The sequence below is a fragment of the Coregonus clupeaformis genome, unplaced genomic scaffold (genome assembly GCF_020615455.1).
Source record: "Coregonus clupeaformis isolate EN_2021a unplaced genomic scaffold, ASM2061545v1 scaf2762, whole genome shotgun sequence".
Classification (NCBI taxonomy): Eukaryota; Metazoa; Chordata; class Actinopteri; order Salmoniformes; family Salmonidae; genus Coregonus; species Coregonus clupeaformis.
Window position 1 is genome coordinate 57,804 of NW_025536216.1, and position 7,878 is coordinate 65,681.

At 44.4% G+C, this 7,878-nt stretch overlaps 1 long non-coding RNA gene across 1 annotated transcript; it reads right to left on the minus strand.

Annotated features, from left to right (window-relative positions):
• Positions 1–3,597: 3,597 nt before the first annotated feature.
• On the minus strand, positions 3,598–4,640 carry LOC121558053. Its single transcript, XR_005998454.2, has 3 exons — positions 4,568–4,640; positions 3,750–3,817; positions 3,598–3,616 (listed from the first exon to the last, which is right to left on the minus strand). It is a non-coding gene; the product is annotated as an uncharacterized LOC121558053 (long non-coding RNA).
• Between the last annotated feature and the right edge of the window lie 3,238 nt (positions 4,641–7,878).

Consider the following 7,878-nt stretch of genomic DNA (forward strand, 5'->3'; position numbering starts at 1 on the left):
ATTGACTGTGTCCATAAAATGTATATAGTATGTATAAGCATGAAGTAGAAGCCTAAGCATTGTTGTTCACTAGTTTACTCCAATTAGGGAGGGATGGTGGGGTTGGAAAGTAATAAAGAACGTACAGTGGGGAGAACAAGTATTTGATACACTGCCGATTTTGCAGGTTTTCCTACTTACAAAGCATGTAGAGGTCTGTCATTTTTATCACCAGCGACAGCCCCGAAACCCTGAAGGATCTGGAGAAGGTCTGTATGGAGGAGTGGGCCAAAATCCCTGCTGCAGTGTGTGCAAACCTGGTCAAGACCTACAGGAAACGATGATCTCTGTAATTGCAAACAAAGGTTTCTGTACCAAATATTAAGTTCTGCTTTTCTGATGTATCAAATACTTATGTCATGCAATAAAATGCTAATTAAATTACTTTAAAATCATACAATGTGATTTTCTGGATTTTTGTTTTAGATTCCGTCTCTCACAGTTGAAGTGTACCTATGATAAAAATTACAGACCTCTACATGCTTTGTAAGTAGGAAAACCTGCAAAATCGGCAGTGTATCAAATACTTGTTCTCCCCACTGTATATATATTTTTAAAGGATAAAAGTATTTGCCCCCTTTCTAATTTTGTCTACTTTTGCATATTTGTGATACTTAATGTTATCAGATCTTCATCCAAAACCTAATATTAGATAAAGGGAACAATAGTGAACAAATAACAACAATTACATATTTACATTTATTTCATAAAAAAATTTATGCAACACCCAATTCCCCTGTGTGAAAAGTAATTCCCCCCTTACACTCTAACTGGTTGTGCCACCTTTAGCTGCAATGACTCAACCAAATGCCTCCTGTAGTTGTTGATCAGTCTCTCACGTCGCTGTGGAGGAATTTTGGCCCACTCTTCCATGCAGAACTGCTTTAACTCAGTGACGTGTGGGTTTTCAAGCATTAACTGCTAGTTTCACGTCCTGCCACAACATCTCAATTGGGATTAGGTCTGGACTTTGACTAGGCCATTCCAAAACTTCCAATGTGTTGCTTTTAGCAATTTTCATTTAGACTTGATTGTGTTGTTTTGGATCATTGTCTTGCTGCATGACCCAGCTGCGCTTCAGCTTCAGCTCACAGACGGATGGTCTGACATTCTCCTGTAGAATTCTCTGATACAGAGCAGAATTCATTGCTCCTTCTATTAAGGCAAGTGGTCCAGGTCCTGAGGCAGCAAAGCATCCCCAAACCATCACACCACCACGCTTGACCTTTGGTATGATGTTCTTACTGTGGAATGCAGTGTTTGGTTTTCGCCTCTTTTTTCACATCTACTGGTAAAGTGTGTATACAGGCTATAGGAATGAACCATCTCTAACCAATAACATCTACTGGTAAAGTGTGTATACAGGCTATAGGAATGAACCATCTCTAACCAATAACATCTACTGGTAAAGTGTGTATACAGGCTATAGGAATGAACCATCTCTAACCAATAACATCTACGGTAAAGTGTGTATACAGGCTATAGGAATGAACCATCTCTAACCAATAACATCTACTGGTAAAGTGTGTATACAGGCTATAGGGAATGAACCATCTCTAACCAATAACATCTACTGGTAAAGTGTGTATACAGGCTATAGGAATGAACCATCTCTAAACAATAACATCTACTGCATAACTCTCATGTATTCAGTGCAATACAGGCACTTATAAACGACATACACATGGAGTATCTGAAATATACAAACTGCAGCAGTACTCTACAGCTACAGATGTAATAAGGTATTTAGGCCAAAGGCAAATGCTTGGAGTCAATCACCATAATGCAGTATGAAACCTAACAAACCCCACAACTCACTAAAATGTAACACTGGTAACTTGGTCGGCAGCGAAACTTGCCTAGTGTCTTAGTCGGGATTGGGTTCGGATTGCAGCCAACCAAGCTGCAGACACCGCCACCTAGGATTTTAGACTAATGGAGTTGACCAAATAGCCTGACATTAAGGAATCGGTTTCAAGCTTTTTAAAAGTTAAGCTTTCAGTTAAAAATGTCCCAGTTATACTTTTTGGGAGCGTATGGAATTGGGATACCCTTGCTCCAGACAGCGGCGATGCAAATTAATAATATTTAAAAGAATCCCAAAAGCAAATATTTTCCCTACATGTAATATAAAAATGAAAAGCTTATCTATGGAGCTTGCCTCCTTGTTAACATTCATGTTTAATAACCCATGAGACAAAATAACGTGTACACCAGTACACCAATCAGCTATTATGTTTTTATAAATCAGTGGTTTTTGGCAGAAATACCTTCCGGAACACAAACTTAGATGTGCCTTAATAACAACCTTGAATGCCATCTGTAAATGCAAATAAAAGACCCTAGTTGGTTTAGCCACAGAAAAAGACTGCAACATGCCTGCTAGCCATGATTGGCTGAGATAAGGAGTGAGCTGGAGATGCCGAGAGGAGTTCGGATTGGTCTGCCATATAGCACGCTGTCTATTTGAGCTGGTCAGTATGTAGGTAATCCTGTCTAATGCAATCCTTTTTATTTATATTGCGTAATTCAACTACATAAGTGTTGCTCTCACTTTCTGGGGGACAAAGTTTTAAAATCAGTGGAATTAGAGTATGATAGCTAAGGGAGATGAGAAAACTCCTGTCTCCAGATTACATCTTCAAACTAAGGGCAACCATGGCATCCGTGATAGTGTGAAGCGTCAATGAATGTATACGGTTAAGATATGTAGCTAGCTACATTTTCAGATATGACACGTTACTATTTTGACAGTCGTTTTCATTTGAAGTTGAAGTGTACTGTTAGCTACCTAGCTAGCAGTGAACCTGGTTGGTTAGCTACCTGCAGATTCATGCACGGTAGCAACATCAGAGTTGGGATTATGGTTCCATTGTTTTAAATTAGCTACATGTTTTAAGACACTCACATGTAACCATTTCAATAGACTGTCACTGCGACAGCTGAATAATTTACAAAGGCAGCACACCCGTTGAATATGGCCTGTAAAAGTAAATGTCTGAAAAAAGTGTAAATTGTTGGCAGCACCATAGTTGCATTCACCAACGCTCTGGATAACATGAAAACAGCAGAATGTTACTGGGTGACTGTCACGATCATTTTCTATTAAGGCATTGTCGCGCTGACTTAAGTATGATAACTGGGTACCTTTTCCCACCATTCCCCGGAATAAGAGTCAAATCCTCCAACCAGGTAGCAGTGAAACTGCCAGTCTTGGAAGACACCACATCCTGTAGAAATGTATTCTCCTTTGAGCTATGCCAGACGCCAAGGTTTGCTCCAAGGGACATCAAGTGCGCCAGAGAAAGTTGCAGTAGAAAGGACAAACGATTTCGATTTTTAAAAGGGAAGTTCAGTATTTTACATGAGGCATGTGTTGCCAGTATAGAAAATATAACTTCTAAGGTAATGTCAAAGAAAAGAGTTGATTTCAATTGAACATTATTTTGCTTAATTCACAGTAGGTAGTAAGCATGATACCTCTGCTTCAGGCCAGGTCCTTGCAGTCTTGACAAACAGAAGCAGCCGTGATCCATAGTGAGTCCAACCGGGGGGACACAAGCGGTTTCTGATGAAACTGTAAGAGAAGTTGCAGCTTGGCTTTAAAGGCTAAGTCGAGCATATATCTCCGCGATATTATTAGTATATCGTCAGTCACCTCTGCTACAACAAAACAAATACAGAATGAATCATGTAAAGTGGACTGTTACTTGCGTCTCCCAGAGCAAAGGCAGCACTGAGAAGCAGAAGAACGGTCAACATGGCCATGGTGAGTCTCCTGAGAGAGAAGCCATGAAGACAAATTCAGTGAGTCCTTCAGAGTGTAGGGGAGTGCAGTGTTCCCCTAACCTCACCAAGTACCACAGCCATTCCACTTATCAGATGTATTCCAGGACTACCTAATCAGAGCAGATTCAATATATATATTCCATAGCAACAGTTTGCGAGATGACGAATGGTTCAATGAGGTACCTGCTAGCAGCATATGTCCCAACTCTGAAGCTGCATCCATAGTCCGCTACATGGTTCTGATAGCGACACAAAACAGATCTAACCAGTGATCAATAAATCATTAAATCTAGTTCAGCCACAACCTCTGGCTTCATACATGTTTCTCCACTTCCAGTCTGGGGGCAGTACGGTGCCCATTTTGCAAGAGGCAGATTAGCTGGACAGACGTGCACACAAACTGATCAAGCAACATGACATCCATTTAGACTGATTTGGGGGAGGGGGTGAAATGTAAATTCCAGATTTCTAGTTTCTTGTTCCACTGCTCCGTGGTGCAAATGGCTGCTAGCCGGTACCATCATTGGACCATGCCTCATCTCACAAGCTGTCTCAATTCCCCTTTACACTTAAATTATTCAAAAGGTCTAAATACTAAGAGGCTAGCTACACCCATATAACAATACACAAGCTAGGATAAACAGGATATTATGCTGCACTGCAGGAATTGTTCTAAGACAGTGTAGACCTCAACCTAAATATTTACAAAAGTTAGAATCACACAATAGAAGGCACTTACTTTAGCCAGGACACACAATAAAGGAACTGGGCTACCACAAATACTGAACAACCACAGATAAAACAAGCTGCTTATATACCAGAAGAATGGGAGAGGAATTGGTGATTGGCAGAGTGAGTTCAGGTGTGGTGAGTTAGCAGGAGAGGGGCGTGTCCGAGGGTAATTGGGAGTTTGTGGAATTGGCACGATCCTTCAAAACAAGTTCCCTACATTTGTCCAGGGGCCACATATTCACTATGGGCTCTGGTCAAAAGTAGAAAGCACTACATAGGGAATAGAGTGATATTTGGGATGTAGACACATACAGTATTAGATGAACAGATGTTGAAATCTCACTTTCTGAAATCCTACCTTCTACCTCTCCCTCCTCTCCTTTTAAAGGCCCGTCCAGTCAGACCCCTCCCTCTGGATCCCCCGAAGGGTTGGAGGTCTGAAATGGCGAGTAGTGAGGACAAAATGGAGGAAGTGGATAAAATGTTGGTGAAGCAACAGCTGTGATGGAATGAGGACAATATGGCTGTCAGTTCTGATGGTATGGAGCGGGAGAGTGAGGGTCAAGGACCTGAATGGTCGGTAGTGGAAAGACACAGAAGAAGAGAGATCTTGATACAGAAAGACACAGGAAGAAGAGAGAGATCATGATACAGAAAGACACAGGCTAGGGGAGAGAGATCATGATACATAAAGATGACACAGGAAGAAGAGAGATCATTATACAGGAAGACACAGGAAGAGAGATCATGATACAGGAAGACACAGGGTTGAGGGAGAGATCGTGATACAGGAAGACTACAGGAAGAAGAGAGATCATGATACAGAAAGACACAGGGAAGAGAGATCATGATACAGACATACAGGAAGAAGTAGAGATCGTGATACAGAAAGACACAGGAAGAGGAGAGATCATGATACAGAAGACACCAGGGAAGAAGAGAGATCATGATACAAAAAGACACAGGAAGAAGAGAGATCATGATAAGAAAGACACAGGAAGAAGAGAGATCATGATACAGAAAGACACAGGAAGAAGAGAGATCATGATACAGAAAGACACAGGAAGAAGAGAGATCATTATGATACAGAAAGCTGTGGAGCGTCTCGTATAGAAAGCACAAAGAGGGTCAAGGTAGGAAGCAAGAGTAGAAGTGTTGGAGTGGGGAAAGCGGTGATGGTGTTGGATGAGACCTCAGAGCTCACTTACACCCTATCTGACCCACTAATGCCCGTAGAGAAAAGAGGTAAGGTGAAGTGAAATTAGCTGGGTTCATTGAAATGGTAGATTGTTAATATTGTGTGGTAGAGGCTCAGCAAGAGAAGATTCTGAAAATGGAAAAGCTTAATGGGAAGAAGATTAAAAGCCATGTCCCTGGTGCTTCTGCTAAATTGAGGGAGTCATCCCTGGGGTCCCAATATTTATGTCCACAGATAATATTAAGAAAATGTGAAGGGAGGCAGAGTGATTGAGGCTAACAGGTTGATCAGTAGGAAAGAGGGTCGATAGAAGTGAAAGCCTATCTGTGATTGTGAGGTTTGAGAAAGTCTTGGCCAGGAAAGGTACAGATAGGTGGTCCTCTGTAGCTCCTGGTAGAGCACGGCGCTTGTAATGCCAAGGTAGTGGGTTCGATCCCGGGACCACCCATACACAAAAATGTATGCACGCATGACTGTAAGTCGCTTTTGGATAAAGCATCTGCTAAATGGCATATTATTATTTTTATTTTACAGGATTCTTTAGTTTCAATGTTAGAGAATTTGATCCATATAAACTGCTGTGTTTTAAAATGCCAAAGAATGGGACATGTAGTTGCTCATTGTAAAGGAAAGGACAGATGTCCAAGTGATGCGAAAAAGTAGCTACCTAGCATAACTTAACTGTATACATTGATTGACACTTCACCCTATCACGGATGCCATGGTTGCCCTTAGTTTAAAGATGTAATCTGGAGCCAGGTGTTTTCTCATCTCCTTAGCTATTGTCACACCCTGGCTCTTGGACTCATTATGTTGAGCCAGGGTGTGTTTATTTTCTATGTGTGTATTTCTATGTTGGTGTATTCTATGTTTGCCTGAGTGACTCCCAATCAGAGGCAACGAGTGTCAGCTGTTGGGCTGGTTGTCTCTGATTGGGAGCCATATTTAATCTGTATGTTTTCCCTTTGGTGTTGTGGGTTTTTGTTCCGTGTCGGTATGTTTAACCGTGGACTTCACGAGTCGTGTTTTGTTAGTACTTTAATTAAATAAAGTCATGTTTGTTTCACACGCTGCGCCTTGGTCTACTCACTCCTACGACGATCGTGACAGAAAAACCCACCATACAACGCCAAGCAGCGTGTCCAGGAACACACCAGCAGGTGACCGGCTTGTGGATGTCCTCCTCAGTTGGGGGCAGATTACCGAGGGAGGAGGCCGTCGGTACGGAGGGCTATGAAGTGGGAGACCCAGGCAGGAGAGGAGCAACGGGCGTGGACATCAGGGTCGCTGTCGGGTGGTCGTGAGGCACCCTAAGAATTTTTAGGGGGCATACGGCATGGACGACGGGGCTGACGGAGGCAGAAAAGGGGCGGATTCAGAAGGCCACCAGGTTACGGAGCCACTGGGCAAAGCAAGGATGGAAGGTGTAGAGGCACGGCGAGAGGTACTGGGGTGTGTAACCAGTTCGGTCCAGCCCGTTCCAGATCCCGAGGTAGAGCCAGGTGGTGTGTCCCCAGTACGGTCCGGCCTGGTCCGGCCCCCTCGCACCAAGTGTACGGTGTGCGTGCCAGCCCAGTCGGCCTGTCCCTGCTCCCACGCACCAAGAGCTCTCGGTGTGCGTCGACAGCCCAGCCCGACCTGTCCCTGCTCCACGCACCAAGCCTACGGTGTGGCAAGGTCGCTAGCCCAGTCCGGCCTGTCCCTGCTCCACGCACCAGCTCGTGTGCAGTCGACAGCCCAGCCCGACCTGTCCCTGCTCCACGCACCAAGCCTACGGTGTCGCGTCGACAGCCCAGCCCGGCCTGCTCCCTGCTCCACGCACCAAGCCTACGGTGTGCGTCCACAGCCAGCCCGCCTGTCCTGCTCCCACGCACCAGCCTACGGTGTGTGTCGCCAGCCCAGTCCGCCTGTTCTACTCACGCACCAAACCTACGGTGGGTTGTTCGCGGCGCCAGCCCGACCGGCCTGTTCCTGCCACTCGCACCAAACCTACGGTGCGCGTCGCCAGCCTCGGTCCGGCCTGTTCCTGCCACTCGCACCAGACATACGGTGCGCGTCGCCAGCCCGACCCGGCCTGTTCCCTGCCACTTGCACCAAACCTACAGATGGACACCCTGCTC